General features: G+C 56.0%; 24 non-coding genes and 3 pseudogenes across 24 annotated transcripts; all 27 read left to right on the top strand.

Moving 5' to 3' along the window:
* Nucleotides 1–1,321: 1,321 nt before the first annotated feature.
* Nucleotides 1,322–1,503, top strand: LOC137354432 (U2 spliceosomal RNA). The gene has a single exon (XR_010970431.1). It is a non-coding gene; the product is annotated as a U2 spliceosomal RNA (small nuclear RNA).
* A 386-nt stretch (nt 1,504–1,889) lies between these two features.
* Nucleotides 1,890–2,080, top strand: LOC137354574 (U2 spliceosomal RNA). Its single transcript, XR_010970473.1, has one exon. It is a non-coding gene; the product is annotated as a U2 spliceosomal RNA (small nuclear RNA).
* Nucleotides 2,081–2,466: 386 nt separating this feature from the next.
* Nucleotides 2,467–2,657, top strand: LOC137355128 (U2 spliceosomal RNA). Its single transcript, XR_010970766.1, has one exon. It is a non-coding gene; the product is annotated as a U2 spliceosomal RNA (small nuclear RNA).
* A 386-nt stretch (nt 2,658–3,043) lies between these two features.
* Nucleotides 3,044–3,234, top strand: LOC137354008 (U2 spliceosomal RNA). Its single transcript, XR_010970158.1, has one exon. It is a non-coding gene; the product is annotated as a U2 spliceosomal RNA (small nuclear RNA).
* Nucleotides 3,235–3,620: 386 nt separating this feature from the next.
* On the top strand, nt 3,621–3,811 carry LOC137354561 (U2 spliceosomal RNA). The gene has a single exon (XR_010970471.1). It is a non-coding gene; the product is annotated as a U2 spliceosomal RNA (small nuclear RNA).
* A 386-nt stretch (nt 3,812–4,197) lies between these two features.
* On the top strand, nt 4,198–4,388 carry LOC137355177 (U2 spliceosomal RNA). Its single transcript, XR_010970813.1, has one exon. It is a non-coding gene; the product is annotated as a U2 spliceosomal RNA (small nuclear RNA).
* Nucleotides 4,389–4,774: 386 nt separating this feature from the next.
* Nucleotides 4,775–4,965, top strand: LOC137355127 (U2 spliceosomal RNA). The gene has a single exon (XR_010970765.1). It is a non-coding gene; the product is annotated as a U2 spliceosomal RNA (small nuclear RNA).
* A 386-nt stretch (nt 4,966–5,351) lies between these two features.
* On the top strand, nt 5,352–5,542 carry LOC137354007 (U2 spliceosomal RNA). Its single transcript, XR_010970157.1, has one exon. It is a non-coding gene; the product is annotated as a U2 spliceosomal RNA (small nuclear RNA).
* Nucleotides 5,543–5,928: 386 nt separating this feature from the next.
* Nucleotides 5,929–6,119, top strand: LOC137354550 (U2 spliceosomal RNA). The gene has a single exon (XR_010970469.1). It is a non-coding gene; the product is annotated as a U2 spliceosomal RNA (small nuclear RNA).
* A 386-nt stretch (nt 6,120–6,505) lies between these two features.
* On the top strand, nt 6,506–6,696 carry LOC137355165 (U2 spliceosomal RNA). Its single transcript, XR_010970802.1, has one exon. It is a non-coding gene; the product is annotated as a U2 spliceosomal RNA (small nuclear RNA).
* A 386-nt stretch (nt 6,697–7,082) lies between these two features.
* LOC137354006 (U2 spliceosomal RNA) lies at nt 7,083–7,273 on the top strand. The gene has a single exon (XR_010970156.1). It is a non-coding gene; the product is annotated as a U2 spliceosomal RNA (small nuclear RNA).
* Nucleotides 7,274–7,659: 386 nt separating this feature from the next.
* Nucleotides 7,660–7,850, top strand: LOC137354539 (U2 spliceosomal RNA). Its single transcript, XR_010970468.1, has one exon. It is a non-coding gene; the product is annotated as a U2 spliceosomal RNA (small nuclear RNA).
* Nucleotides 7,851–8,236: 386 nt separating this feature from the next.
* Nucleotides 8,237–8,427, top strand: LOC137354275 (U2 spliceosomal RNA). Its single transcript, XR_010970339.1, has one exon. It is a non-coding gene; the product is annotated as a U2 spliceosomal RNA (small nuclear RNA).
* Nucleotides 8,428–8,813: 386 nt separating this feature from the next.
* On the top strand, nt 8,814–9,004 carry LOC137355126 (U2 spliceosomal RNA). The gene has a single exon (XR_010970764.1). It is a non-coding gene; the product is annotated as a U2 spliceosomal RNA (small nuclear RNA).
* A 386-nt stretch (nt 9,005–9,390) lies between these two features.
* Nucleotides 9,391–9,581, top strand: LOC137354206 (U2 spliceosomal RNA). The gene has a single exon (XR_010970314.1). It is a non-coding gene; the product is annotated as a U2 spliceosomal RNA (small nuclear RNA).
* Nucleotides 9,582–9,967: 386 nt separating this feature from the next.
* Nucleotides 9,968–10,158, top strand: LOC137353990 (U2 spliceosomal RNA). Its single transcript, XR_010970140.1, has one exon. It is a non-coding gene; the product is annotated as a U2 spliceosomal RNA (small nuclear RNA).
* Nucleotides 10,159–10,544: 386 nt separating this feature from the next.
* LOC137354528 (U2 spliceosomal RNA) lies at nt 10,545–10,735 on the top strand. The gene has a single exon (XR_010970467.1). It is a non-coding gene; the product is annotated as a U2 spliceosomal RNA (small nuclear RNA).
* A 386-nt stretch (nt 10,736–11,121) lies between these two features.
* On the top strand, nt 11,122–11,241 carry LOC137354749 (U2 spliceosomal RNA; annotated as a pseudogene).
* A 2,779-nt stretch (nt 11,242–14,020) lies between these two features.
* On the top strand, nt 14,021–14,203 carry LOC137354246 (U2 spliceosomal RNA). Its single transcript, XR_010970331.1, has one exon. It is a non-coding gene; the product is annotated as a U2 spliceosomal RNA (small nuclear RNA).
* Nucleotides 14,204–14,589: 386 nt separating this feature from the next.
* On the top strand, nt 14,590–14,780 carry LOC137354005 (U2 spliceosomal RNA). The gene has a single exon (XR_010970155.1). It is a non-coding gene; the product is annotated as a U2 spliceosomal RNA (small nuclear RNA).
* A 386-nt stretch (nt 14,781–15,166) lies between these two features.
* LOC137354516 (U2 spliceosomal RNA) lies at nt 15,167–15,357 on the top strand. The gene has a single exon (XR_010970466.1). It is a non-coding gene; the product is annotated as a U2 spliceosomal RNA (small nuclear RNA).
* Nucleotides 15,358–15,743: 386 nt separating this feature from the next.
* Nucleotides 15,744–15,934, top strand: LOC137354264 (U2 spliceosomal RNA). Its single transcript, XR_010970334.1, has one exon. It is a non-coding gene; the product is annotated as a U2 spliceosomal RNA (small nuclear RNA).
* A 386-nt stretch (nt 15,935–16,320) lies between these two features.
* On the top strand, nt 16,321–16,511 carry LOC137353899 (U2 spliceosomal RNA). Its single transcript, XR_010970050.1, has one exon. It is a non-coding gene; the product is annotated as a U2 spliceosomal RNA (small nuclear RNA).
* Nucleotides 16,512–16,891: 380 nt separating this feature from the next.
* On the top strand, nt 16,892–17,000 carry LOC137354669 (U2 spliceosomal RNA; annotated as a pseudogene).
* A 5,200-nt stretch (nt 17,001–22,200) lies between these two features.
* LOC137354322 (U2 spliceosomal RNA) lies at nt 22,201–22,389 on the top strand. The gene has a single exon (XR_010970358.1). It is a non-coding gene; the product is annotated as a U2 spliceosomal RNA (small nuclear RNA).
* Nucleotides 22,390–22,777: 388 nt separating this feature from the next.
* Nucleotides 22,778–22,862, top strand: LOC137354720 (U2 spliceosomal RNA; annotated as a pseudogene).
* A 2,761-nt stretch (nt 22,863–25,623) lies between these two features.
* LOC137354464 (U2 spliceosomal RNA) lies at nt 25,624–25,808 on the top strand. The gene has a single exon (XR_010970452.1). It is a non-coding gene; the product is annotated as a U2 spliceosomal RNA (small nuclear RNA).
* Nucleotides 25,809–26,140: the final 332 nt, after the last annotated feature.

Below are 26,140 nucleotides of genomic sequence, written 5' to 3'. Positions count from 1 at the left end.
GACAAAAGTTGGGCATGTGGGGGCAGCGATCTCTCTCCATTGTGGGTAAGAACCTGGTCATCAGGTGCGAGGCGCTCACGTTGTTGCTCTACGTGGCGCAGGTCTGGCCCATACCCCACTCCTGCGCCGTGGCAGTCACCCGAGCCATTCTCCGCTTCGTCTGGGGATCTAAAATGGACCGGGTCCGGAGGGACACGATGTTCAAATCTCTGGACATGGGCGGGAAAAATGTACCCAACGTGGCCCTCATCCTGATGACCACCTTCGTGTGCGGCTGCATCAAGCTATGTGTAGATCCCCAGTACGCAAACTCCAAGTGTCACTACGTGCTGAGGTTCTATCTGTCCCCGGTGTTGCGAAGGATGGGCCTGGTCACATTGCCGCGGAACGCTCCGTGCAGTTGGGACGTGCCGTACCACCTATCCTTCGTGGAGCAGTTTCTGCGGAAAAACACCTTTGACCACCGGTCCATCAGGCAGTGGTCTGCACGGAATGTCCTCAAGGCCCTACGGGAAAAGGAAACGGTGGATCCTGTCGGATGGTTCCCCGAGCAGACCGTCAAAGTCATTTGGCGGAATGCCTCATCACCAGAACTTTCAAACAAGCACCAAGACGTAGCTTGGCTGGTGGTGAGAAGGGCCCTCCCCGTCAGATCCTTCATGCACACCCGAAGTCTCGCCCCCTCCGCACAGTGCCCCCGCGTTGGCTGTGGTGGGGAAGAGACGGTCGCCCACCTCCTCCTGGAATGTGCCTTTGCAAAGCAGGTGTGGAAAGAGATGCAGTGGTTTTTGTCAAGGTTCATCCCAAGCAGCTCTGTAACACAGGAGTCTGTGCTCTACGGGCTGTTCCCAGGGACGCACACCGAGACAAACATCAACTGCTGCTGGAGGACTATCAATTCGGTGAAAGACGCCCTTTGGTCTGCCCGAAACTTGCTGGTCTTCCAGCGCAAAGAGTTGTCCACCACCGAATGTTGCAGACTGGCACATTCCAAGGTCCAGGACTACGTGCTGAGGGACGCACTAAAGCTTGGGGCAGCCGCAGCAAAGGCTCAATGGGGAAAGACCACAGTGTAAGGTTCCCCCACCAAGCTGGACTGAGGGGCTGGATCCATGGGAAACCCCTCGAACTGTATCGTTAATATTCTGAATTGCTGTCAATGTAAAACTGTAATTGACATGACAATTGAGAAACGGAAGGGTTGGGAAGAAACTCATGACAGTATTGAAGGAAACTGATCTCCCTTGCAATGTTTGTATTTTTTGGTGCTGTTTGGAAACTGTTTGGCAATGTAATTTTTACAGATTTTTATGAATAAAGTATATTTTGGAAATAAAAAAAAAAAAAAAATCTGTTCTTATCAGTTTAATATCTGATACGTCCCCTATCTGGGGACCAAATATTAAATTGATTTTTGGGACAGGGAGATGGAACAGGGGCTTGCCCCGTCCACTCCATGCATCCACCTGCTATTGCAGTGTTTCCAGGAGCGGTGCAGCTTCCCCCCTCCATGGGGGCGAGACCCCTGCTGAAAAATAGAATTCGCAATAGTGACGGCGCTGCTGCTCTGCTGACCTTGCTGCAGTTTTCCATGGGCGCTACGCTGCCCCCTGTTGGCTTGCCCCGCAGTTGCAGGCCGCCCTTTGCTGCCCAGCGTGCGCGTGTCTTTTTTCCTGCGCAATGCCTCGCGCAGAAGCGCGAGGAATGGCTGCGCGTGGCATGCACGCGTGCTTTCCTTTCTGCTTGCAAGGCCCGGCAACAAAAGGAGCTCTGGCTCAAAGACCGCCCGCCGTCGCCTCTTTCGCCCTAGGCTCGCCCACCCGGCGGCTACTTTGAGGTAGAGGCCGCACGCCGGGCCTGACGCGCGCAGCAAACGCAGTTTTACGGCCATCGCTTCTCGGCCTTTTGGCTAAGATCAAGTGTAGTATCTGTTCTTATCAGTTTAATATCTGATACGTCCCCTATCTGGGGACCAAATATTAAATTGATTTTTGGGACAGGGAGATGGAACAGGGGCTTGCCCCGTCCACTCCATGCATCCACCTGGTATTGCAGTGTTTCCAGGAGCGGTGCAGCTTCCCCCTTCCATGGGGGCGAGACCCCTGCTGAAAAATAGAATTCGCAATAGTGACGGTGCTGCTGCTCGGCTGACTTTGCTGCAGTTTTCCGTGGGCGCTACGCTGCCCCCTGTTGGATTGCCCCGCAGTTGCAGGCCGCCCTTTGCTGCCCAGCGCGCGCGTGTCTTTTTTCCTGCGCAATGCCTCGCGCAGAAGCGCAAGGAATGGCTGCGCGTGGCATGCACGCGTGCTTTCCTTTCTGCTTGCAAGGCCCGGCAACAAAAGGAGCTCTGGCTCAAAGACCGCCCGCCGTCGCCTCTTTCGCCCTAGGCTCGCCCACCCGGCGGCTACTTTGAGGTAGAGGCCGCACGCCGGGCCTGACGCGCGCAGCAAACGCAGTTTTACGGCCATCGTTTCTCGGCCTTTTGGCTAAGATCAAGTGTAGTATCTGTTCTTATCAGTTTAATATCTGATACGTCCCCTATCTGGGGACCAAATATTAAATTGATTTTTGGGACAGGGAGATGGAACAGGGGCTTGCCCCGTCCACTCCATGCATCCACCTGGTATTGCAGTGTTTCCAGGAGCGGTGCAGCTTCTCCCCTCCATGGGGGCGAGACCCCTGTTGAAAAATAGAATTCGCAATAGTGACGGCGCTGCTGCTCGGCTGACTATGCTGCAGTTTTCCGTGGGCGCTATGCTGCCCCCTGTTAGATTGCCCCGCAGTTGCAGGCCGCCCTTTGCTGCCCAGCGCGCGCGTGTCTTTTTTCCTGCGCAATGCCTCGCGCAGAAGCGCGAGGAATGGCTGCGCGTGGCATGCACGCGTGCTTTCCTTTCTGCTTGCAAGGCCCGGCAACAAAAGGAGCTCTGGCTCAAAGACCGCCCGCCGTCGCCTCTTTCGCCCTAGGCTCGCCCACCCGGCGGCTACTTTGAGGTGGAGGCCGCACGCCGGGCCTGACGCGCGCAGCAAACGCAGTTTTACGGCCATCGTTTCTCGGCCTTTTGGCTAAGATCAAGTGTAGTATCTGTTCTTATCAGTTTAATATCTGATACGTCCCCTATCTGGGGACCAAATATTAAATTGATTTTTGGGACAGGGAGATGGAACAGGGGCTTGCCCCGTCCACTCCATGCATCCACCTGCTATTGCAGTGTTTCCAGGAGCGGTGCAGCTTCCCCCCTCCATGGGGGCGAGACCCCTGCTGAAAAATAGAATTCGCAATAGTGACGGCGCTGCTGCTCGGCTGACTTTGCTGCAGTTTTCCGTGGGCGCTACGCTGCCCCCTGTTGGATTGCCCCGCAGTTGCAGGCCGCCCTTTGCTGCCCAGCGCGCGCGTGTCTTTTTTCCTGCGCAATGCCTCGCGCAGAAGCGCGAGGAATGGCTGCGAGTGGCATGCACGCGTGCTTTCCTTTCTGCTTGCAAGGCCCGGCAACAAAAGGAGCTCTGGCTCAAAGACCGCCCGCCGTCGCCTCTTTCGCCCTAGGCTCGCCCACCCGGCGGCTACTTTGAGGTAGAGGCCGCACGCCGGGCCTGACGCGCGCAGCAAACGCAGTTTTACGGCCATCGCTTCTCGGCCTTTTGGCTAAGATCAAGTGTAGTATCTGTTCTTATCAGTTTAATATCTGATACGTCCCCTATCTGGGGACCAAATATTAAATTGATTTTTGGGACAGGGAGATGGAACAGGGGCTTGCCCCGTCCACTCCATGCATCCACCTGGTATTGCAGTGTTTCCAGGAGCGGTGCAGCTTCCCCCCTCCATGGGGGCGAGACCCCTGCTGAAAAATAGAATTCGCAATAGTGACGGCGCTGCTGCTCGGCTGACTTTGCTGCAGTTTTCCGTGGGCGCTACGCTGCCCCCTGTTGGTTTGCCCTGCAGTTGCAGGCCACCCTTTGCTGCCCAGCGCCCGCGTGTCTTTTTTCCTGCGCAATGCCTCGCGCAGAAGCGCGAGGAATGGCTGCGCGTGGCATGCACGCGTGCTTTCCTTTCTGCTTGCAAGGCCCGGCAACAAAAGGAGCTCTGGCTCAAAGACCGCCCGCCGTCGCCTCTTTCGCCCTAGGCTCGCCCACCCGGCGGCTACTTTGAGGTAGAGGCCGCACGCCGGGCCTGACGCGCGCAGCAAACGCAGTTTTACGGCCATCGCTTCTCGGCCTTTTGGCTAAGATCAAGTGTAGTATCTGTTCTTATCAGTTTAATATCTGATACGTCCCCTATTTGGGGACCAAATATTAAATTGATTTTTGGGACAAGGAGATGGAACAGGGGCTTGCCCCGTCCACTCCATGCATCCACCTGGTATTGCAGTGTTTCCAGGAGCGGTGCAGCTTCTCCCCTCCATGGGGGCGAGACCCCTGCTGAAAAATAGAATTCGCAATAGTGACGGCGCCGCTGCTCGGCTGACTTTGCTGCAGTTTTCCGTGGGTGCTACGCTGCCCCCTGTTGGATTGCCCCGCAGTTGCAGGCCGCCCTTTGCTGCCCAGCGCGCGCGTGTCTTTTTTCCTGCGCAATGCCTCGCGCAGAAGCGCAAGGAATGGCTGCGCGTGGCATGCACGCGTGCTTTCCTTTCTGCTTGCAAGGCCCGGCAACAAAAGGAGCTCTGGCTCAAAGACCGCCCGCAGTCGCCTCTTTCGCCCTAGGCTCGCCCACCCGGCGGCTACTTTGAGGTAGAGGCCGCACGCCGGGCCTGACGCGCGCAGCAAACGCAGTTTTACGGCCATCGTTTCTCGGCCTTTTGGCTAAGATCAAGTGTAGTATCTGTTCTTATCAGTTTAATATCTGATACGTCCCCTATCTGGGGACCAAATATTAAATTGATTTTTGGGACAGGGAGATGGAACAGGGGCTTGCCCCGTCCACTCCATGCATCCACCTGGTATTGCAGTGTTTCCAGGAGCGGTGCAGCTTCTCCCCTCCATGGGGGCGAGACCCCTGTTGAAAAATAGAATTCGCAATAGTGACGGCGCTGCTGCTCGGCTGACTATGCTGCAGTTTTCCGTGGGCGCTATGCTGCCCCCTGTTAGATTGCCCCGCAGTTGCAGGCCGCCCTTTGCTGCCCAGCGCGCGCGTGTCTTTTTTCCTGCGCAATGCCTCGCGCAGAAGCGCGAGGAATGGCTGCGCGTGGCATGCACGCGTGCTTTCCTTTCTGCTTGCAAGGCCCGGCAACAAAAGGAGCTCTGGCTCAAAGACCGCCCGCCGTCGCCTCTTTCGCCCTAGGCTCGCCCACCCGGCGGCTACTTTGAGGTGGAGGCCGCACGCCGGGCCTGACGCGCGCAGCAAACGCAGTTTTACGGCCATCGTTTCTCGGCCTTTTGGCTAAGATCAAGTGTAGTATCTGTTCTTATCAGTTTAATATCTGATACGTCCCCTATCTGGGGACCAAATATTAAATTGATTTTTGGGACAGGGAGATGGAACAGGGGCTTGCCCCGTCCACTCCATGCATCCACCTGCTATTGCAGTGTTTCCAGGAGCGGTGCAGCTTCCCCCCTCCATGGGGGCGAGACCCCTGCTGAAAAATAGAATTCGCAATAGTGACGGCGCTGCTGCTCGGCTGACTTTGCTGCAGTTTTCCGTGGGCGCTACGCTGCCCCCTGTTGGATTGCCCCGCAGTTGCAGGCCGCCCTTTGCTGCCCAGCGCGCGCGTGTCTTTTTTCCTGCGCAATGCCTCGCGCAGAAGCGCGAGGAATGGCTGCGAGTGGCATGCACGCGTGCTTTCCTTTCTGCTTGCAAGGCCCGGCAACAAAAGGAGCTCTGGCTCAAAGACCGCCCGCCGTCGCCTCTTTCGCCCTAGGCTCGCCCACCCGGCGGCTACTTTGAGGTAGAGGCCGCACGCCGGGCCTGACGCGCGCAGCAAACGCAGTTTTACGGCCATCGCTTCTCGGCCTTTTGGCTAAGATCAAGTGTAGTATCTGTTCTTATCAGTTTAATATCTGATACGTCCCCTATCTGGGGACCAAATATTAAATTGATTTTTGGGACAGGGAGATGGAACAGGGGCTTGCCCCGTCCACTCCATGCATCCACCTGGTATTGCAGTGTTTCCAGGAGCGGTGCAGCTTCCCCCCTCCATGAGGGCGAGACCCCTGCTGAAAAATAGAATTCGCAATAGTGACGGCGCTGCTGCTCGGCTGACTTTGCTGCAGTTTTCCGTGGGCGCTACGCTGCCCCCTGTTGGTTTGCCCTGCAGTTGCAGGCCGCCCTTTGCTGCCCAGCGCCCGCGTGTCTTTTTTCCTGCGCAATGCCTCGCGCAGAAGCGCGAGGAATGGCTGCGCGTGGCATGCACGCGTGCTTTCCTTTCTGCTTGCAAGGCCCGGCAACAAAAGGAGCTCTGGCTCAAAGACCGCCCGCCGTCGCCTCTTTCGCCCTAGGCTCGCCCACCCGGCGGCTACTTTGAGGTAGAGGCCGCACGCCGGGCCTGACGCGCGCAGCAAACGCAGTTTTACGGCCATCGCTTCTCGGCCTTTTGGCTAAGATCAAGTGTAGTATCTGTTCTTATCAGTTTAATATCTGATACGTCCCCTATTTGGGGACCAAATATTAAATTGATTTTTGGGACAAGGAGATGGAACAGGGGCTTGCCCCGTCCACTCCATGCATCCACCTGGTATTGCAGTGTTTCCAGGAGCGGTGCAGCTTCTCCCCTCCATGGGGGCGAGACCCCTGCTGAAAAATAGAATTCGCAATAGTGACGGCGCCGCTGCTCGGCTGACTTTGCTGCAGTTTTCCGTGGGTGCTATGCTGCCCCCTGTTGGATTGCCCCGCAGTTGCAGGCCGCCCTTTGCTGCCCAGCGCGCGCGTGTCTTTTTTCCTGCGCAATGCCTCGCGCAGAAGCGCGAGGAATGGCTGCGAGTGGCATGCACGCGTGCTTTCCTTTCTGCTTGCAAGGCCCGGCAACAAAAGGAGCTCTGGCTCAAAGACCGCCCGCCGTCGCCTCTTTCGCCCTAGGCTCGCCCACCCGGCGGCTACTTTGAGGTAGAGGCCGCACGCCGGGCCTGACGCGCGCAGCAAACGCAGTTTTACGGCCATCGTTTCTCGGCCTTTTGGCTAAGATCAAGTGTAGTATCTGTTCTTATCAGTTTAATATCTGATACGTCCCCTATCTGGGGACCAAATATTAAATTGATTTTTGGGACAGGGAGATGGAACAGGGGCTTGCCCCGTCCACTCCATGCATCCACCTGCTATTGCAGTGTTTCCAGGAGCGGTGCAGCTTCCCCCCTCCATGGGGGCGAGACCCCTGCTGAAAAATAGAATTCGCAATAGTGACGGCGCTGCTGCTCTGCTGACCTTGCTGCAGTTTTCCATGGGCGCTACGCTGCCCCCTGTTGGCTTGCCCCGCAGTTGCAGGCCGCCCTTTGCTGCCCAGCGTGCGCGTGTCTTTTTTCCTGCGCAATGCCTCGCGCAGAAGCGCGAGGAATGGCTGCGCGTGGCATGCACGCGTGCTTTCCTTTCTGCTTGCAAGGCCCGGCAACAAAAGGAGCTCTGGCTCAAAGACCGCCCGCCGTCGCCTCTTTCGCCCTAGGCTCGCCCACCCGGCGGCTACTTTGAGGTAGAGGCCGCACGCCGGGCCTGACGCGCGCAGCAAACGCAGTTTTACGGCCATCGCTTCTCGGCCTTTTGGCTAAGATCAAGTGTAGTATCTGTTCTTATCAGTTTAATATCTGATACGTCCCCTATCTGGGGACCAAATATTAAATTGATTTTTGGGACAGGGAGATGGAACAGGGGCTTGCCCCGTCCACTCCATGCATCCACCTGGTATTGCAGTGTTTCCAGGAGCGGTGCAGCTTCCCCCTTCCATGGGGGCGAGACCCCTGCTGAAAAATAGAATTCGCAATAGTGACGGTGCTGCTGCTCGGCTGACTTTGCTGCAGTTTTCCGTGGGCGCTACGCTGCCCCCTGTTGGATTGCCCCGCAGTTGCAGGCCGCCCTTTGCTGCCCAGCGCGCGCGTGTCTTTTTTCCTGCGCAATGCCTCGCGCAGAAGCGCAAGGAATGGCTGCGCGTGGCATGCACGCGTGCTTTCCTTTCTGCTTGCAAGGCCCGGCAACAAAAGGAGCTCTGGCTCAAAGACCGCCCGCCGTCGCCTCTTTCGCCCTAGGCTCGCCCACCCGGCGGCTACTTTGAGGTAGAGGCCGCACGCCGGGCCTGACGCGCGCAGCAAACGCAGTTTTACGGCCATCGCTTCTCGGCCTTTTGGCTAAGATCAAGTGTAGTATCTGTTCTTATCAGTTTAATATCTGATACGTCCCCTATCTGGGGACCAAATATTAAATTGATTTTTGGGACAGGGAGATGGAACAGGGGCTTGCCCCATCCACTCCATGCATCCACCTGGTATTGCAGTGTTTCCAGGAGCGGTGCAGCTTCCCCCCTCCATGGGGGCGAGACCCCTGCTGAAAAATAGAATTCGCAATAGTGACGGCGCTGCTGCTCGGCTGACCTTGCTGCAGTTTTCTGTGGGCGCTACGCTGCCCCCTGTTGGATTGCCCCGCAGTTGCAGGCCGCCCTTTGCTGCCCAGCGCGCGCGTGTCTTTTTTCCTGCGCAATGCCTCGCGCAGAAGCGCAAGGAATGGCTGCGCGTGGCATGCACGCGTGCTTTCCTTTCTGCTTGCAAGGCCCGGCAACAAAAGGAGCTCTGGCTCAAAGACCGCCCGCCGTCGCCTCTTTCGCCCTAGGCTCGCCCACCCGGCGGCTACTTTGAGGTAGAGGCCGCACGCCGGGCCTGACGCGCGCAGCAAACGCAGTTTTACGGCCATCGTTTCTCGGCCTTTTGGCTAAGATCAAGTGTAGTATCTGTTCTTATCAGTTTAATATCTGATACGTCCCCTATCTGGGGACCAAATATTAAATTGATTTTTGGGACAGGGAGATGGAACAGGGGCTTGCCCCGTCCACTCCATGCATCCACCTGGTATTGCAGTGTTTCCAGGAGCGGTGCAGCTTCTCCCCTCCATGGGGGCGAGACCCCTGTTGAAAAATAGAATTCGCAATAGTGACGGCGCTGCTGCTCGGCTGACTTTGCTGCAGTTTTCCGTGGGCGCTATGCTGCCCCCTGTTGGATTGCCCCGCAGTTGCAGGCCGCCCTTTGCTGCCCAGCGCGCGCGTGTCTTTTTTCCTGCGCAATGCCTCGCGCAGAAGCGCGAGGAATGGCTGCGCGTGGCATGCACGCGTGCTTTCCTTTCTGCTTGCAAGGCCCGGCAACAAAAGGAGCTCTGGCTCAAAGACCGCCCGCCGTCGCCTCTTTCGCCCTAGGCTCGCCCACCCGGCGGCTACTTTGAGGTAGAGGCCGCACGCCGGGCCTGACGCGCGCAGCAAACGCAGTTTTACGGCCATCGCTTCTCGGCCTTTTGGCTAAGATCAAGTGTAGTATCTGTTCTTATCAGTTTAATATCTGATACGTCCCCTATCTGGGGACCAAATATTAAATTGATTTTTGGGACCAGGAGATGGAACAGGGGCTTGCCCCGTCCACTCCATGCATCCACCTGGTATTGCAGTGTTTCCAGGAGCGGTGCAGCTTCTCCCCTCCATGGGGGCGAGACCCCTGCTGAAAAATAGAATTCGCAATAGTGACGGCGCCGCTGCTCGGCTGACTTTGCTGCAGTTTTCCGTGGGTGCTATGCTGCCCCCTGTTGGATTGCCCAGCAGTTGCAGGCCGCCCTTTGCTGCCCAGCGCGCGCGTGTCTTTTTTCCTGCGCAATGCCTCGCGCAGAAGCGCGAGGAATGGCTGCGAGTGGCATGCACGCGTGCTTTCCTTTCTGCTTGCAAGGCCCGGCAACAAGAGGAGCTCTGGCTCAAAGACCGCCCGCCATCGCCTCTTTCGCCCTAGGCTCGCCCACCCGGCGGCTACTTTGAGGTAGAGGCCGCACGCCGGGCCTGACGCGCGCAGCAAACGCAGTTTTACGGCCATCGTTTCTCGGCCTTTTGGCTAAGATCAAGTGTAGTATCTGTTCTTATCAGTTTAATATCTGATACGTCCCCTATCTGGGGACCAAATATTAAATTGATTTTTGGGACAGGGAGATGGAACAGGGGCTTGCCCCATCCACTCCATGCATCCACCTGCTATTGCAGTGTTTCCAGGTGCGGTGCAGCTTCCCCCCTCCATGGGGGCGAGACCCCTGCTGAAAAATAGAATTCGCAATAGTGACGGCGCTGCTGCTCGGCTGACTTTGCTGCAGTTTTCCGTGGGCGCTACGCTGCCCCCTGTTGGATTGCCCCGCAGTTGCAGGCCGCCCTTTGCTGCCCAGCGCGCGCGTGTCTTTTTTCCTGCGCAATGCCTCGCGCAGAAGCGCGAGGAATGGCTGCGAGTGGCATGCACGCGTGCTTTCCTTTCTGCTTGCAAGGCCCGGCAACAAAAGGAGCTCTGGCTCAAAGACCGCCCGCCGTCGCCTCTTTCGCCCTAGGCTCGCCCACCCGGCGGCTACTTTGAGGTAGAGGCCGCACGCCGGGCCTGACGCGCGCAGCAAACGCAGTTTTACGGCCATCGCTTCTCGGCCTTTTGGCTAAGATCAAGTGTAGTATCTGTTCTTATCAGTTTAATATCTGATACGTCCCCTATCTGGGGACCAAATATTAAATTGATTTTTGGGACAGGGAGATGGAACAGGGGCTTGCCCCGTCCACTCCATGCATCCACCTGGTATTGCAGTGTTTCCAGGAGCGGTGCAGCTTCCCCCCTCCATGGGGGCGAGACCCCTGCTGAAAAATAGAATTCGCAATAGTGACGGCGCTGCTGCTCGGCTGACTTTGCTGCAGTTTTCCGTGGGCGCTACGCTGCCCCCTGTTGGATTGCCCCGCAGTTGCAGGCCGCCCTTTGCTGCCCAGCGCGCGCGTGTCTTTTTTCCTGCGCAATGCCTCGCGCAGAAGCGCAAGGAATGGCTGCGCGTGGCATGCACGCGTGCTTTCCTTTCTGCTTGCAAGGCCCGGCAACAAAAGGAGCTCTGGCTCAAAGACCGCCCGCCGTCGCCTCTTTCGCCCTAGGCTCGCCCACCCGGCGGCTACTTTGAGGTAGAGGCCGCACGCCGGGCCTGACGCGCGCAGCAAACGCAGTTTTACGGCCATCGTTTCTCGGCCTTTTGGCTAAGATCAAGTGTAGTATCTGTTCTTATCAGTTGGAGGACCGTGAAACCCCTCTTTGAGTCTCCAGTTCACTGGTGGGAAGCGATTAAGGAGAACATCAAGAGGTTCTTCATCCACAAAGGTGTTCAGAAGGCGAGAGAGAGACAGAGGGAACTGTCCCGACTCCAGAAAATTATGCAAAATCTACTCCGGTTGCAGTCAATGGGGGTCGAGGTCAAGGAGGACCTCCAAGAGGTGAAGAGCCAGCAGGCCTCGCTCTTTGCCAAGGAGGCCTCCAAGATCATCTTCCGGTCCAGAGTCCGCTCCATCGAGCAGGATGAGACGTGCTCGCGTTACTTCTTCCAAAAGGTACACAGAGAGAGCTCTGTTATCAGCAGCCTGAAGGAAGAAGATGGCTCGGTAACGTCTTCGCAGTCCGACATACTAAGGATCAGCAAATCCTTTTATGCTGGGCTGTATGACGCGAAGCCCACAGACAGCAGAGCCTCCCAGTCCTTCCTGTCATCTATCATAGAGGTCTTAGATGACAGCAGGAGGGAGGGACTGGACAAGCCGCTAACTCTGGACGAGCTGACAAAGGCCGTCGAGTCTTTCGAGGCGAGTAAAACTCCCGGGAGCGACGGCTTACCGGTCGAGTTGTACTCGGCCCTGTGGGACTGGGTCGGCCCGGACCTGCTGGAAGTATACGAGAGTATGCTCCTGGCCGGTAGCATGTCAGAATCCATGAGAAAAGGCATCATCACCCTCATTTACAAGCAGAAGGGGGAGAGGGTAGAAATCAGAAATTGGCGGCCCATCTCACTGCTTAATGTTGATTACAAGATTCTGTCCAAAGTCATAGCCAGTCGAGTCAAGTCTGCTCTGGAGCTGGTGATTCACCCCGATCAGACCTGTACTGTACCCGGCAGGAAGATCTCTGATAGCCTCGCGCTACTCAGGGATACGATCGCCTACGTACGGGACAGGAGGGTGGACACCTGCCTCATCAGCCTGGACCAGGAGAAGGCTTTTGACAGGATATCGCACACCTACATGATGGACGTGCTTTCCAAAATGGGGTTTGGGGAGGGAATCTGCAATTGGATCCAACTGCTCTACACAAACATCAGTAGCGCAGTGTCAATCAACGGGTGGGAATCTGAAAGTTTCCCGATCAAATCTGGAGTCAGACAGGGCTGTCCTCTTTCCCCGGTCTTGTTTGTTTGCTGTATTGAACCCTTTGCTGAGTCTATTAGGAAGGATGCGAGCATAAGAGGGGTGACAATCCCAGGCAGCGGAGGCACTCAGGTCAAAACCTCCCTGTACATGGATGACGTCGCCGTCTTCTGCTCGGATCCGCTGTCCGTGCGCAGACTGATGAGCATCTGCGACCAGTTCGAACTGGCCTCGGGAGCCAAAGTTAACCACGGCAAGAGCGAGGCCATGTTCTTTGGGAACTGGGCTGACCGATCCTTTGTCCCCTTCACCGTCAGGTCAGATTACCTGAAGGTGCTGGGGATATGGTTCGGAAGGGCCGGGGCGTGCACCAAAACATGGGAGGAGCGAGTAGCCAAGGTACGACAAAAGTTGGGCATGTGGGGGCAGCGGTCTCTCTCCATTGTGGGTAAGAACCTGGTCATCAGGTGCGAGGCGCTCACGTTGTTGCTCTACGTGGCGCAGGTCTGGCCCATACCCCACTCCTGCGCCGTGGCAGTCACCCGAGCCATTTTCCGCTTCGTCTGGGGATCTAAAATGGACCGGGTCCGGAGGGACACGATGTTCAAATCTCTGGACAAGGGCGGGAAAAATGTACCCAACGTGGCCCTCATCCTGATGACCACCTTCGTGTGCGGCTGCATCAAGCTATGTGTCGATCCCCAGTACGCAAACTCCAAGTGTCACTACGTGCTGAGGTTCTATCTGTCCCCGGTGTTGCGAAGGATGGGCCTGGTCACATTGCCGCGGAACGCTCCGTGCAGTTGGGCGGCGCCGTACCACCTATCCTTCGTGGAGCAGTTTCTGCGGAAAAACACCTTTGACCACCGGTCCATCAGGCAGTGGTCTGCACGGAATGTCCTCAAGGCCCTACGGGAAAAGGAAACGGTGGATCCTGTCGGATGGTTCCCCGAGCAGACCGTCAAAGTCATTTGGCGGAATGCCTCATCACCAGAACTTTCAAACAAGCACCAAGACGTAGCTTGGCTGGTGGTGAGAAGGGCCCTCCCCGTCAGATCCTTCATGCACACCCGAAGTCTCGCCCCCTCCGCACAGTGCCCCCGCGTTGGCTGTGGTGGGGAAGAGACGGTCGCCCACCTCCTCCTGGAATGTGCCTTTGCAAAGCAGGTGTGGAAAGAGATGCAGTGGTTTTTGTCAAGGTTCATCCCAAGCAGCTCTGTAACACAGGAGTCTGTGCTCTACGGGCTGTTCCCAGGGACGCACACCGAGACAAACATCAACTGCTGCTGGAGGACTATCAATTCGGTGAAAGACGCCCTTTGGTCTGCCCGAAACTTGCTGGTCTTCCAGCGCAAAGAGTTGTCCACCACCGAATGTTGCAGACTGGCACATTCCAAGGTCCAGGACTACGTGCTGAGGGACGCACTAAAGCTTGGGGCAGCCGCAGCAAAGGCTCAATGGGGAAAGACCACAGTGTAAGGTTCCCCCACCGAGCTGGACTGAGGGGCTGGATCCATGGGAAACCCCTCGAACTGTATCGTTAATATTCTGAATTGCTGTAAATGTAAAACTGTAATTGACATGACAATTGAGAAACGGAAGGGTTGGGAAGAAACTCATGACAGTATTGAAGGAAACTGATCTCCCTTGCAATGTTTGTATTTTTTGGTGCTGTTTGGAAACTGTTTGGCAATGTAATTTTTACAGATTTTTATGAATAAAGTATATTTTGGAAATAAAAAAAAAAAAAAAAATCTGTTCTTATCAGTTTAATATCTGATACGTCCCCTATCTGGGGACCAAATATTAAATTGATTTTTGGGACAGGGAGATGGAACAGGGGCTTGCCCCGTCCACTCCATGCATCCACCTGGTATTGCAGTGTTTCCAGGAGCGGTGCACCTTCTCCCCTCCATGGGGGCGAGACCCCTGTTGAAAAATAGAATTCGCAATAGTGACGGCGCTGCTGCTCGGCTGACTTTGCTGCAGCTTTCCGTGGGCGCTATGCTGCCCCCTGTTGGATTGCCCCGCAGTTGCAGGCCGCCCTTTGCTGCCCAGCGCGCGCGTGTCTTTTTTCCTGCGCAATGCCTCGCGCAGAAGCGCGAGGAATGGCTGCGCGTGGCATGCACGCGTGCTTTCCTTTCTGCTTGCAAGGCCCGGCAACAAAAGGAGCTCTGGCTCAAAGACCGCCCGCCGTCGCCTCTTTCGCCCTAGGCTCGCCCACCCGGCGGCTACTTTGAGGTAGAGGCCGCACGCCGGGCCTGACGCGCGCAGCAAACGCAGTTTTACGGCCATCGTTTCTCGGCCTTTTGGCTAAGATCAAGTGTAGTATCTGTTCTTATCAGTTTAATATCTGATACGTCCCCTATCTGGGGACCAAATATTAAATTGATTTTTGGGACAGGGAGATGGAACAGGGGCTTGCCCCGTCCACTCCATGCATCCACCTGCTATTGCAGTGTTTCCAGGAGCGGTGCAGCTTCCCCCCTCCATGGGGGCGAGACCCCTGCTGAAAAATAGAATTCGCAATAGTGACGGCGCTGCTGCTCTGCTGACCTTGCTGCAGTTTTCCATGGGCGCTACGCTGCCCCCTGTTGGCTTGCCCCGCAGTTGCAGGCCGCCCTTTGCTGCCCAGCGTGCGCGTGTCTTTTTTCCTGCGCAATGCCTCGCGCAGAAGCGCGAGGAATGGCTGCGCGTGGCATGCACGCGTGCTTTCCTTTCTGCTTGCAAGGCCCGGCAACAAAAGGAGCTCTGGCTCAAAGACCGCCCGCCGTCGCCTCTTTCGCCCTAGGCTCGCCCACCCGGCGGCTACTTTGAGGTAGAGGCCGCACGCCGGGCCTGACGCGCGCAGCAAACGCAGTTTTACGGCCATCGCTTCTCGGCCTTTTGGCTAAGATCAAGTGTAGTATCTGTTCTTATCAGTTTAATATCTGATACGTCCCCTATCTGGGGACCAAATATTAAATTGATTTTTGGGACAGGGAGATGGAACAGGGGCTTGCCCCGTCCACTCCATGCATCCACCTGGTATTGCAGTGTTTCCAGGAGCGGTGCAGCTTCCCCCTTCCATGGGGGCGAGACCCCTGCTGAAAAATAGAATTCGCAATAGTGACGGTGCTGCTGCTCGGCTGACTTTGCTGCAGTTTTCCGTGGGCGCTACGCTGCCCCCTGTTGGATTGCCCCGCAGTTGCAGGCCGCCCTTTGCTGCCCAGCGCGCGCGTGTCTTTTTTCCTGCGCAATGCCTCGCGCAGAAGCGCAAGGAATGGCTGCGCGTGGCATGCACGCGTGCTTTCCTTTCTGCTTGCAAGGCCCGGCAACAAAAGGAGCTCTGGCTCAAAGACCGCCCGCCGTCGCCTCTTTCGCCCTAGGCTCGCCCACCCGGCGGCTACTTTGAGGTAGAGGCCGCACGCCGGGCCTGACGCGCGCAGCAAACGCAGTTTTACGGCCATCGCTTCTCGGCCTTTTGGCTAAGATCAAGTGTAGTATCTGTTCTTATCAGTTTAATATCTGATACGTCCCCTATCTGGGGACCAAATATTAAATTGATTTTTGGGACAGGGAGATGGAACAGGGGCTTGCCCCATCCACTCCATGCATCCACCTGGTATTGCAGTGTTTCCAGGAGCGGTGCAGCTTCCCCCCTCCATGGGGGCGAGACCCCTGCTGAAAAATAGAATTCGCAATAGTGACGGCGCTGCTGCTCGGCTGACCTTGCTGCAGTTTTCCGTGGGCGCTACGCTGCCTCCTGTTGGATTGCCCCGCAGTTGCAGGCCGCCCTTTGCTGCCCAGCGCGCGCGTGTCTTTTTTCCTGCGCAATGCCTCGCGCAGAAGCGCAAGGAATGGCTGCGCGTGGCATGCACGCGTGCTTTCCTTTCTGCTTGCAAGGCCCGGCAACAAAAGGAGCTCTGGCTCAAAGACCGCCCGCCGTCGCCTCTTTCGCCCTAGGCTCGCCCACCCGGCGGCTACTTTGAGGTAGAGGCCGCACGCCGGGCCTGACGCGCGCAGCAAACGCAGTTTTACGGCCATCGTTTCTCGGCCTTTTGGCTAAGATCAAGTGTAGTATCTGTTCTTATCAGTTTAATATCTGATACGTCTCCTATCTGGGGACCAAATATTAAATTGATTTTTGGGACAGGGAGATGGAGCAGGGGCTTGCCCCGTCCACTCCATGCATCCACCTGGTATTGCAGTGTTTCCAGGAGCGGTGCAGCTTCCCCCCTCCATGGGGGCGAGACCTCTGCTGAAAAATAGAATTCGCAATAGTGACGGCGCTGCTGACTTTGCTGCAGTTTTCCGTGGGCGCTACGCTCCCCCCTGTTGGATTGCCCCGCAGTTGCAGGCCGCCCTTTGCTGCCCAGCGCGCGCGGTTGTCGTTATTCCTGCGCAATGCCTCGCGCAGAAGCGCAAGGAATGGCTGCGCGTGGCATGCACGCGTGCTTTCCTTTCTGCTTGCAAGGCCCGGCAACAAAAGGAGCTCTGGCTCAAAGACCGCCCGCCGTCGCCTCTTTCGCCCGAGGCTCGCCCACCCGGCGGCTACTTTGACGTAGAGGCCGCACGCCGGGCCTGACGCGCGCAGCAAACGCAGTTTTACGGCCATCGCTTCTCGGCCTTTTGGCTAAGATCAAGTGTAGTATCTGTTCTTATCAGTGCTTATTTGATTGAGAAGAGACCATGATCATTGCCTTTTGATCCTGGGGAAGCTTTGAGTGAAATGGCTATAACCAATTTTCGAGCTTCGGGCCAGGGAGTGCGCAACACCGTTCGGGTGGTCGTGAAGGACAAGGAAGGAGATGCACCGTTCGATCGCACCTTCTTCATCAAGAAAATTCTCTTCGATTGCTGCGGATTTCAAGCGACGGATGTCTTCTGCCTGCAGGATTTCCCCAGCAGTGGATACTTCGACGTGACGTTCCGGAACGTGGCGGGATGCATCAAGTTCCTGAAGGCGTTCAAGGAGAAAGGGGACCGGGCTCCACTGTCGATCCTCACAGCGGAGCCGCTCTTCACGCTTCCGTCACAACGGGACCGGGTGGTGACGATTCACCTCTACAACCCCCATGTTCCGGTGGTGGATGTACTCACATTTCTCGCCAGGTACGTCGAGGTGGCCGGCAGCAGCACTGATGTCAAGGACCCCTTTGGGATCTGGACCAGCAAGCGGCAGGTCAAGGTGACCTTGAAGGTAGATCCCAGTGGAGCCATCATCCACCCTCCCTCCAGCTTCGCTATCGGGGGAAGTCGAGGCTTCTTGGTCTACGCTGGGCAGCCCAGAGTTTGTCGCACCTGTGGCAAATCTGGTCACATGGCAGCCAACTGCAGCACGGTTGTTTGCAAGAACTGCAAGGAGGAAGGCCATCAGACCAAGGACTGTAAGCAGACTAAGTGTTGCAACTTGTGCGGTGCGGCAGGCCATCTCTACAAGACCTGCCCCAAACGTTGTCTCAGCTATGCTCAGGCGGCAAGGTCCAAGGAATGGCCGGGCGAAGGTTCGACGAAGGCGTCCGTTGTTCGAAAGGAGACCAGCAACCTTCTCCGCAGTGAGGAACTTCAACCTGAGAAGGAAGGGGAGGCGGCTGAAACCAACGACCCAGCACCTACCCAGCGCCCGGAAACCCCTCCTCCACAGACAGAATCAATGGAGGAGGAGGCAGCAGATGGACAAACAGGTCAGTGGCAAGTGGTCCAGAGGAAAACCACAAAGAAAAAACATCCCAAAGCCACCACCCAAACCAGTGGCAAGAGGAGGCTTTCATCTGAATCAGACTGCAACAACTCCTCTTCACTGGACGGGGAAATGCTGGAACGACAGCCCCTTCAAAAGAGGCGGCAGAACTCCGAGATGGATGATCAAGCATCCCAGCCCCCGGGCACTGGAAGCTGTGATGGGGCCGGCGTGCCCCAACCCCAATTCCCCACACGTAACGACGTGGCCAACGCATCTCAGCTCCGGGACACCGGGAGCAAAGACACGTCTGGCGCACCTGAGCTCCGGGAGACCGGGAGCTGTGATGTTTTCGAGGAGGAACAGATGGAAGCAGCTGAGGACAACCCAATCCTCTCTGCCTACAAGACCCCCCCGATGTCACCCGAGCGGCACAAACCCTGCAGGAAAAATCAGGAGGGGTTTCTGAGCCCAACCAACGTGAAACTGCTTGCGCATACGATGGGTATGCAGGAACATCCCGAAGGGGAAGGACTGGGACTAGCGAGGACAAATGGTATGGGAAGCAACAACTAATTTTTAGTAAAAAATGGGTGTAAGAATTGCTTCCATTAATGTGCGTAGCATTAAATCGACTACGCGATGTGTTTCAACCTTGGATTACCTTGCCAAGGTCAAAGCTGACCTACTGTTTCTGCAGGAGTGTGGAATACCACACCTCAGCACCTACAGGCAGTGGTCGCGATGGTGGTCCCACGGGCCATCGATCTGGTCGGGGGGTAATGACTGCCGTTCCTCCGGCCTGGGTATTCTGCTGCGGGGAGGTAACTTCACCATCTCCGAAGTTAAGGAGGTGGTGGGCGGCCGCCTCCTCGTAGCAGACGTGATGTACAACAACGCTCCGCTCCGGTTGATCAACGTGTACGCCCCGGTACAACGCAGCGAGCGGCTGACCGTCTTCCAGCAGCTCCCACTGCTGCTGGCGACGTCCAGGCCGGTCATCCTAGGCGGTGACTTCAACTGCATCATCGATGCGGCTGGACGATCCGGCAGTGACGACAGAAAACTGGACGCTACGTCCAGATTCCTCATAGAAACAGTTAAGGATGCCAAACTGCACGACGTCTTCAGCAAACCTGCAGACGGAGCGCAGCGCAGATACACATGGTCAAGATCGGACGGGTCTGCCCGTTCCAGGATTGACTTCCTGTTTGTTTCCCGTGCTGTCACGGTCGGATCCACCGACGTCAAGCCGGTGTTCTTCTCCGACCACTGCCTCTTACTGGCCGACTGTCACTTACAGGACGACCAGCGGGTTGGCAGAGGGACGTGGAAGCTCAATGCGACACTGCTGACCCCAGAGAACGTTGAGGAACTCAAAAGGGATTACAAAGGTTGGAGGACCGTGAAACCCCTCTTTGAGTCTCCAGTTCACTGGTGGGAAGCGATAAAGGAGAACATCAAGAGGTTCTTCATCCACAAAGGTGTTCAGAAGGCGAGAGAGAGACAGAGGGAACTGTCCCGACTCCAGAAAATTATGCAAAATCTACTCCGGTTGCAGTCAATGGGGGTCGAGGTCAAGGAGGACCTCCAAGAGGTGAAGAGCCAGCAGGCCTCGCTCTTTGCCAAGGAGGCCTCCAAGATCATCTTCCGGTCCAGAGTCCGCTCCATCGAGCAGGATGAGACGTGCTCGCGTTACTTCTTCCAAAAGGTACACAGAGAGAGCTCTGTTATCAGCAGCCTGAAGGAAGAAGATGGCTCGGTAACGTCTTCGCAGTCCGACATACTAAGGATCAGCAAATCCTTTTATGCTGGGCTGTATGACGCGAAGCCCACAGACAGCAGAGCCTCCCAGTCCTTCCTGTCATCTATCACAGAGGTCTTAGATGACAGCAGGAGGGAGGGACTGGACAAGCCGCTAACTCTGGACGAGCTGACAAAGGCCGTCGAGTCTTTCGAGGCGAGTAAAACTCCCGGGAGCGACGGCTTACCGGTCGAGTTGTACTCGGCCCTGTGGGACTGGGTCGGCCCGGACCTGCTGGAAGTATACGAGAGTATGCTCCTGGCCGGTAGCATGTCAGAATCCATGAGAAAAGGCATCATCACCCTCATTTACAAGCAGAAGGGGGAGAGGGTAGAAATCAGAAATTGGCGGCCCATCTCACTGCTTAATGTTGATTACAAGATTCTGTCCAAAGTCATAGCCAGTCGAGTCAAGTCTGCTCTGGAGCTGGTGATTCACCCCGATCAGACCTGTACTGTACCCGGCAGGAAGATCTCTGATAGCCTCGCGCTACTCAGGGATACGATCGCCTACGTACGGGACAGGAGGGTGGACACCTGCCTCATCAGCCTGGACCAGGAGAAGGCTTTTGACAGGATATCGCACACCTACATGATGGACGTGCTTTCCAAAATGGGGTTTGGGGAGGGAATCTGCAATTGGATCCAACTGCTCTACACAAACATCAGTAGCGCAGTCTCAATCAACGGGTGGGAATCTGAAAGTTTCCCGATCAAATCTGGAGTCAGACAGGGCTGTCCTCTTTCCCCGGTCTTGTTTGTTTGCTGTATTGAACCCTTTGCTGAGTCTATTAGGAAGGATGCGAGCATAAGAGGGGTGACAATCCCAGGCAGCGGAGGCACTCAGGTCAAAACCTCCCTGTACATGGATGACGTCGCCGTTTTCTGCTCGGATCCGCTGTCCGTGCGCAGACTGATGAGCATCTGCGACCAGTTCGAACTGGCCTCGGGAGCCAAAGTTAACCACGGCAAGAGCGAGGCCATGTTCTTTGGGAACTGGGCTGACCGATCCTTTGTCCCCTTCACCGTCAGGTCAGATTACCTGAAGGTGCTGGGGATATGGTTCGGAAGGGCCGGGGCGTGCACCAAAACATGGGAGGAGCGAGTAGCCAAGGTACGACAAAAGTTGGGCATGTGGGGGCAGCGATCTCTCTCCATTGTGGGTAAGAACCTGGTCATCAGGTGCGAGGCGCTCACGTTGTTGCTCTACGTGGCGCAGGTCTGGCCCATACCCCACTCCTGCGCCGTGGCAGTCACCCGAGCCATTTTCCGCTTCGTCTGGGGATCTAAAATGGACCGGGTCCGGAGGGACACGATGTTCAAATCTCTGGACATGGGCGGGAAAAATGTACCCAACGTGGCCCTCATCCTGATGACCACCTTCGTGTGCGGCTGCATCAAGCTATGTGTCGATCCCCAGTACGCAAACTCCAAGTGTCACTACGTGCTGAGGTTCTATCTGTCCCCGGTGTTGCGAAGGATGGGCCTGGTCACATTGCCGCGGAACGCTCCGTGCAGTTGGGACGTGCCGTACCACCTATCCTTCGTGGAGCAGTTTCTGCGGAAAAACACCTTTGACCACCGGTCCATCAGGCAGTGGTCTGCACGGAATGTCCTCAAGGCCCTACGGGAAAAGGAAACGGTGGATCCTGTCGGATGGTTCCCCGAGCAGACCGTCAAAGTCATTTGGCGGAATGCCTCATCACCAGAACTTTCAAACAAGCACCAAGACGTAGCTTGGCTGGTGGTGAGAAGGGCCCTCCCCGTCAGATCCTTCATGCACACCCGAAGTCTCGCCCCCTCCGCACAGTGCCCCCGCGTTGGCTGTGGTGGGGAAGAGACGGTCGCCCACCTCCTCCTGGAATGTGCCTTTGCAAAGCAGGTGTGGAAAGAGATGCAGTGGTTTTTGTCAAGGTTCATCCCAAGCAGCTCTGTAACACAGGAGTCTGTGCTCTACGGGCTGTTCCCAGGGACGCACACCGAGACAAACATCAACTGCTGCTGGAGGACTATCAATTCGGTGAAAGACGCCCTTTGGTCTGCCCGAAACTTGCTGGTCTTCCAGCGCAAAGAGTTGTCCACCACCGAATGTTGCAGACTGGCACATTCCAAGGTCCAGGACTACGTGCTGAGGGACGCACTAAAGCTTGGGGCAGCCGCAGCAAAGGCTCAATGGGGAAAGACCACAGTGTAAGGTTCCCCCACCAAGCTAGACTGAGGGGCTGGATCCATGGGAAACCCCTCGAACTGTATCGTTAATATTCTGAATTGCTGTAAATGTAAAACTGTAATTGACATGACAATTGAGAAACGGAAGGGTTGGGAAGAAACTCATGACAGTATTGAAGGAAACTGATCTCCCTTGCAATGTTTGTATTTTTTGGTGCTGTTTGGAAACTGTTTGGCAATGTAATTTTTACAGATTTTTATGAATAAAGTATATTTTGGAAATAAAAAAAAAAAAAAAAAAAAAAATCTGTTCTTATCAGTTTAATATCTGATACGTCCCCTATCTGGGGACCAAATATTAAATTGATTTTTGGGACAGGGAGATGGAACAGGGGCTTGCCCCGTCCACTCCATGCATCCACCTGGTATTGCAGTGTTTCCAGGAGCGGTGCAGCTTCCCCCCTCCATGGGGGCGAGACCCCTGCCGAAAAATAGAATTCGCAATAGTGACAGCGCTGCTGCTCGGCTGACTTTGCTGCAGTTTTCCGTGGGCGCTACGCTGCCCCCTGTTGGATTGCCCCGCAGTTGCAGGCCGCCCTTTGCTGCCCAGCGCGCGCGGTTGTCGTTATTCCTGCGCAATGCCTCGCGCAGAAGCGCGAGGAATGGCTGCGCGTGGCATGCACGCGTGCTTTCCTTTCTGCTTGCAAGGCCCGGCAACAAAAGGAGCTCTGGCTCAAAGACCGCCCGCCGTCGCCTCTTTCGCCCGAGGCTCGCCCACCCGGCGGCTACTTTGACGTAGAGGCCGCACGCCGGGCCTGACGCGCGCAGCAAACGCAGTTTTACGGCCATCGCTTCTCGGCCTTTTGGCTAAGATCAAGTGTAGTATCTGTTCTTATCAGTTAAGGAGAACATCAAGAGGTTCTTCATCCACAAAGGTGTTCAGAAGGCGAGAGAGAGACAGAGGGAACTGTCCCGACTCCAGAAAATTATGCAAAATCTACTCCGGTTGCAGTCAATGGGGGTCGAGGTCAAGGAGGACCTCCAAGAGGTGAAGAGCCAGCAGGCCTCGCTCTTTGCCAAGGAGGCCTCCAAGATCATCTTCCGGTCCAGAGTCCGCTCCATCGAGCAGGATGAGACGTGCTCGCGTTACTTCTTCCAAAAGGTACACAGAGAGAGCTCTGTTATCAGCAGCCTGAAGGAAGAAGATGGCTCGGTAACGTCTTCGCAGTCCGACATACTAAGGATCAGCAAATCCTTTTATGCTGGGCTGTATGACGCGAAGCCCACAGACAGCAGAGCCTCCCAGTCCTTCCTGTCATCTATCACAGAGGTCTTAGATGACAGCAGGAGGGAGGGACTGGACAAGCCGCTAACTCTGGACGAGCTGACAAAGGCCGTCGAGTCTTTCGAGGCGAGTAAAACTCCCGGGAGCGATGGCTTACCGGTCGAGTTGTACTCGGCCCTGTGGGACTGGGTCGGCCCGGACCTGCTGGAAGTATACGAGAGTATGCTCCTGGCCGGTAGCATGTCAGAATCCATGAGAAAAGGCATCATCACCCTCATTTACAAGCAGAAGGGGGAGAGGGTAGAAATCAGAAATTGGCGGCCCATCCCACTGCTTAATGTTGATTACAAGATTCTGTCCAAAGTCATAGCCAGTCGAGTCAAGTCTGCTCTGGAGCTGGTGATTCACCCCGATCAGACCTGTACTGTACCCGGCAGGAAGATCTCTGATAGCCTCGCGCTACTCAGGGATACGATCGCCTACGTACGGGACAGGAGGGTGGACACCTGCCTCATCAGCCTGGACCAGGAGAAGGCTTTTGACAGGATATCGCACACCTACATGATGGACGTGCTTTCCAAAATGGGGTTTGGGGAGGGAATCTGCAATTGGATCCAACTGCTCTACACAAACATCAGTAGCGCAGTGTCAATCAACGGGTGGGAATCTGAAAGTTTCCCGATCAAATCTGGAGTCAGACAGGGCTGTCCTCTTTCCCCGGTCTTGTTTGTTTGCTGTATTGAACCCTTTGCTGAGTCTATTAGGAAGGATGCGAGCATAAGAGGGGTGACAATCCCAGGCAGCGGAGGCACTCAGGTCAAAACCTCCCTGTACATGGATGACGTCGCCGTCTTCTGCTCGGATCCGCTGTCCGTGCGCAGACTGATGAGCATCTGCGACCAGTTCGAACTGGCCTCGGGAGCCAAAGTTAACCACGGCAAGAGCGAGGCCATGTTCTTTGGGAACTGGGCTGACCGATCCTTTGTCCCCTTCACCGTCAGGTCAGATTACCTGAAGGTGCTGGGGATATGGTTCGGAAGTGCCGGGGCGTGCACCAAAACATGGGAGGAGCGAGTAGCCAAGGTACGACAAAAGTTGGGCATGTGGGGGCAGCGATCTCTCTCCATTGTGGGTAAGAACCTGGTCATCAGGTGCGAGGCGCTCACGTTGTTGCTCTACGTGGCGCAGGTCTGGCCCATACCCCACTCCTGCGCCGTGGCAGTCACCCGAGCCATTTTCCGCTTCGTCTGGGGATCTAAAATGGACCGGGTCCGGAGGGACACGATGTTCAAATCTCTGGACATGGGCGGGAAAAATGTACCCAACGTGGCCCTCATCCTGATGACCACCTTCGTGTGCGGCTGCATCAAGCTATGTGTAGATCCCCAGTACGCAAACTCCAAGTGTCACTACGTGCTGAGGTTCTATCTGTCCCCGGTGTTGCGAAGGATGGGCCTGGTCACATTGCCGCGGAACGCACCGTGCAGTTGGGCGGCGCCGTACCACCTATCCTTCGTGGAGCAGTTTCTGCGGAAAAACACCTTTGACCACCGGTCCATCAGGCAGTGGTCTGCACGGAATGTCCTCAAGGCCCTACGGGAAAAGGAAACGGTGGATCCTGTCGGATGGTTCCCCGAGCAGACCGTCAAAGTCATTTGGCGGAATGCCTCATCACCAGAACTTTCAAACAAGCACCAAGACGTAGCTTGGCTGGTGGTGAGAAGGGCCCTCCCCGTCAGGTCCTTCATGCACACCCGAAGTCTCGCCCCCTCCGCACAGTGCCCCCGCGTTGGCTGTGGTGGGGAAGAGACGGTCGCCCACCTCCTCCTGGAATGTGCCTTTGCAAAGCAGGTGTGGAAAGAGATGCAGTGGTTTTTGTCAAGGTTCATCCCAAGCAGCTCTGTAACACAGGAGTCTGTGCTCTACGGGCTGTTCCCAGGGACGCACACCGAGACAAACATCAACTGCTGCTGGAGGACTATCAATTCGGTGAAAGACGCCCTTTGGTCTGCCCGAAACTTGCTGGTCTTCCAGCGCAAAGAGTTGTCCACCACCGAATGTTGCAGACTGGCACATTCCAAGGTCCAGGACTACGTGCTGAGGGACGCACTAAAGCTTGGGGCAGCCGCAGCAAAGGCTCAATGGGGAAAGACCACAGTGTAAGGTTCCCCCACCAAGCTGGACTGAGGGGCTGGAACCATGGGAAGCCCCTCGAACTGTATCGTTAATATTCTCAATTGCTGTAAATGTAAAACTGTAATTGACATGACAATTGTGAAACGGAAGGGTTGGGAAGAAACTCATGACATTATTGAAAGAAACTGATCTCTTTTGCAATGTTTGTATTTTTTCGTGCTGTTTGGAAACTGTTTGGCAATGTAATTTTTACAGATTTTTATGAATAAAGTATATTTTGGAAATAAAAAAAAAAAAAAAAAAATCTGTTCTTATCAGTTTAATATCTGATGCGTCCCCTATCTGGGGACCAAATATTAAATTGATTTTTGGGACAGGGAAATGGAGCAGGGGATTGCCCCGTCCACTCCATGCATCCACCTGGTGTTGCAGTGTTTCCAGGAGCGGTGCAGCTTCCCCCCTCCATGGGGGCGAAACCCCTGCTGAAAAATAGAATTCGCAATAGTGACGGCGCTGCTGCTCGGCTGACTTTGCTGCAGTTTTCCCTGGGTGCTACGCTGCCCCCTGTTGGATTGCCCCGCAGTTGCAGGCCGCCCTTTGCTGCCCAGCGCGCGCGGTTGTCTTTTTTCCTGCGCAATGCCTCGCGCAGAAGCGCGAGGAATGGCTGCGCGTGGCATGCACGCGTGCTTTCCTTTCTGCTTGCAAGGCCCGGCAACAAAAGGAGCTCTGGCTCAAAGACCGCCCGCCGTCGCCTCTTTCGCCCGAGGCTCGCCCACCCGGCGGCTACTT

The sequence above is a fragment of the Heterodontus francisci genome, chromosome 41 (genome assembly GCF_036365525.1).
Source record: "Heterodontus francisci isolate sHetFra1 chromosome 41, sHetFra1.hap1, whole genome shotgun sequence".
Taxonomy (NCBI): Eukaryota; Metazoa; Chordata; class Chondrichthyes; order Heterodontiformes; family Heterodontidae; genus Heterodontus; species Heterodontus francisci.
The sequence above is the reverse complement of the archived record's forward strand: the minus strand, read 5'-3'. Positions and strand labels throughout refer to the sequence as shown.